Source organism: Octopus bimaculoides, chromosome 2 (genome assembly GCF_001194135.2).
Source record: "Octopus bimaculoides isolate UCB-OBI-ISO-001 chromosome 2, ASM119413v2, whole genome shotgun sequence".
In the NCBI taxonomy this organism is placed as follows: domain Eukaryota; kingdom Metazoa; phylum Mollusca; class Cephalopoda; order Octopoda; family Octopodidae; genus Octopus; species Octopus bimaculoides.
The window spans coordinates 159,248,715-159,252,326 of record NC_068982.1 but is presented as its reverse complement, the minus strand read 5'-3'; the positions used below and the strand labels follow the sequence as shown (position 1 = coordinate 159,252,326).

At 34.6% G+C, this 3,612-nt stretch overlaps 1 protein-coding gene across 2 annotated transcripts in view; it reads left to right on the top strand.

The window, feature by feature from the left end:
• The first annotated feature begins 1,488 nt into the window (after positions 1-1,488).
• Positions 1,489-3,612, top strand: part of LOC106874384 (glutamate receptor ionotropic, kainate 2) — a 1,088,700-nt gene continuing 1,086,576 nt past the window's right edge. Inside the window, exon 1 of one of the 2 annotated variants that reach the window (XM_014922100.2) lies at positions 1,489-3,307. The gene's annotated coding sequence lies outside the window, so the exon portion shown is untranslated. The remainder of the gene's footprint in view (positions 3,308-3,612) is intronic. The other variant, XM_014922098.2, reaches the window with a different exon arrangement.

Below are 3,612 nucleotides of genomic sequence, written 5' to 3'. Positions count from 1 at the left end.
ATTTCTCTGTGTACATTCCTTTTCCATACATTAAATAATCGTTAACACTTTAAAACGTGTTTTTATTATTGTCATTGGAATCTGATTTTTTCCTTTAATCATACTCAACTTGCTGTCGTTCTGTCATGCCCGTTAATTCTTCTCTCTCTCTCTCTCCTCTTTCTGTGACTGTCTGTCTGTCTGTCTACTCTCTCTCTCCCTCTCTCCCTCTCTCTGTCATACACATTCCGTTCTACACGCATTATGATGTCTTTATCTAAACCATCTATTTGTGTATCAACCACTCTACCTAGCTATATACAGCCACACTCTCATATATGTGTATGTAAATGATGAACATGTACTTCATGCGTGTGTACGCGTATATATATGTATGTATATAAATATATATTGCGTTTTTGTTCCATTATATATATAAAAGTGTGTGAGTGTGTGTGTGTGTGTGTTTACGGACATATACACAGAAATACATTTAGAAATAAATATACGTGCGTATGTATCTCTATACATTAATCACGCGTTCACATATGTGTATGGGTGTGGTGAGGATGCACGTGTATGTATGTGTGTCTAAATATATATATATGTCTGTGTGTGCGTGTGTGTGTTTTCGTGTGTGTGTGCGTATGTGCGTGTGTGCGTGTGTGTCTGTGCGAATTTTCGTGAGCATGAATGATAGTATGGAATTATATTTGTATTTCTATACACGTAAATGGAGAGAACCGTATACAAAATATAGACATTTCTTCCATCAGACGAAAGATGCCCCAAAATTCGTAATCGGACGGGTTCTTACGGTTGATTCTAAACAAAAGGAAGGCACCCAACAGGTTCTTAACTATTCAACCAGTGTACAGTTGTGTATAGTTTTCAGAGTATCCTGTTGTGTGTATATAGTTATTCAGTCCCTCATTTGAATATACGCTTATTCACAATATCTAACGAAACAAACACGAGAGTAACTATATAATTCATACTGATGAACAATGACATCTCAGCCCCTAATATAAAGCATTAGGCACCGGTGCTTACACCTGTACCTTTTGTGGTGGTGGTGGTGGGGGTCATATTATAATTCCTTCTAACAATGGTCGTTTTAAGCAATAATATATATAGTAGTCAACCTTAATTAAAGAACATGGAAAGGCTGGGATATCAAAAGAGATAGGCCCGATTGAATGAAATGAAAGTAAGAATTAGAGAAAAGTATAACGATAGAAAAAGGAGATATGCATATTCATTCATATATATGTACATGCAAGCACAAACACATACACAGATAGATAGATAAATAGATAGATAGATAGATAGATAGATAGATAGATAGATAGATAGATAGATAGATAGATAGATAGATAGATACAGAGAAAGAGTGTGTAAGAAACAGAGAGACAGAGAGAGAGAATAAGAGAGAAAGAGAAGGTGTATGTGTGCGAATAAAAAAAAATTCTTGAAATAAGATAAAAGGATATAGTCATTGATAATAAACGAAAGTGATAGAGAATGAAGTCGTGCAAATGTGTTATATACAAAGATAAACGGAGTCAGAGATAAAGATGGAGGCAGACAGACAGACAAGACAAGACAAACTGGGAGGCAGCTAAGACAAACGAGTTTAGCCATCAAAGCAGCCACACAGCCACAGAGCCAATATATTCTGAGTCTCATCTGCAAGCCAGCCAGCCAACCAGCCAGCATTCCTGCAATCAGCAACAGCAAGTCAGGCAGACAGACAGACAGATACATAGATAGGAAGGCAGCAATACGAAGGCAAAGGAGAGGCAGTCAGTCAGACAAGCAGATGCGAGTAACATGTGGTGTTTAAATGTATGTGTAGGGGTTAAAATAGCAGGAGAAAGACCATGGTACTTTCCGGAGATTTTCGGCAACACTTAAAACACCACGATCAAGAAGAACTACACCGCTACCACTATTAGCAGCAGCAGAAGTAGCAGTCGCAGTAACGGCAACAGTAACAGCAAGAACAACAATATAACTGAGGCTGTAGCGAATGATAATAAATATATGACAGTCGGTCGGTCAGAGAAGTTACGAGAGTGCGGATGAAGTTACCAGATATGTTGACTATAAAGGTCGCTAAACACTACCACAACCACATCTACCACCACCACCATCATCGTCATTACCAATACAACAACAATACATACAATTATAACAACAACAACAACAATAACAGCAACCGCCGCTACCAAATAACCCAGCAATTAACAATAACATCAAAACCGTCTTCAGCATCTCCCTCAACATCATCACCGTTGTCACCATTAGCATTAGCATCAGCAGTATCCTCATCAGTATCAAAAATATTACCGTTATCATCAACATCATCTTTTTTATCATCTTCACTGTCATCATCATTAACATCAGCATTACCATTAACAAAATCATCACTATCGTCTTCATTTTTACCATCATCGTTGTTATTATGATAGAAATTAATTTCATGGAACCAGGAAGAGCAGCTCGTTTATTAGAATGTTGAAACATTTGGAAAAACGGACGGACGGGCACACGGAGGAGATAGGAATATTTTCGTTATTCTTCTGATACCGGAGAACAGACAGAGCTGTATGTCACAATAACATCACCGCAAAGGAAGAAGTAGACGAAAAATATCATATGCATACACACACTACATAAATACAAACATATATACACACATATATATACGTACAAACAGACATAAATATAAATACAGACACACACACAAATAACACACACATATACAAGCACTTAAACACAGACACATATATGTATATACAATAACATACTAATAATATTAATAACAATAATAATTATACTAATTATATACTAATAATGCTAACAAGAATAAGTCAAACATGAAGCGAGTGACTTAAGGCGGAGATACTGGAATTACATACATGTCATTATATAGACTTTGCTATCGACTTCGTGTGAGAAAAACAACACAATTTATCAGAATATCTAAATAAAATATATTTGAAAAAAGAGAAAAAATAAAGAACAAAGGAAAAAATACATACACAACAAATATTAAATACCAATCCACACATATATGCACACAAACATATGCACAGACGCACACATATTTATATAAATACATACAGAAACGATTACACATGTATATCTATTATATAAAAATATATGTATATTTAGAAAAAAATTACAGACGGAAACACAAAAATATATCAACGAATTCAAGCCACTACCCGCGAGGCAAATTTAACTAAAGTACTTGAGTACAACTATTAAAATAAAGTTATACCAATATTTTATTCACATTACAAACAGTTGAGAAATTAAGGTAAGATTTGACATGTTTGACTCCATGTGCATTATTACAATGTGTTTATATCACGAATTTATTGTAATGATTTTATATACAAGCATACATGCACGCATATATCCATCCGTCTATCCATCCGTCTATCCATCCATCAATCCATCCATCCATCCATCCATCTACACATACACACATATATGTGTGTATACGTATAAATGTACTTATATGGATATATATATATATATATATATATATATATATATATATTATTATATATATGTATATATTTACTAATAGTTGCATGCATATAAATACTACATGCATTA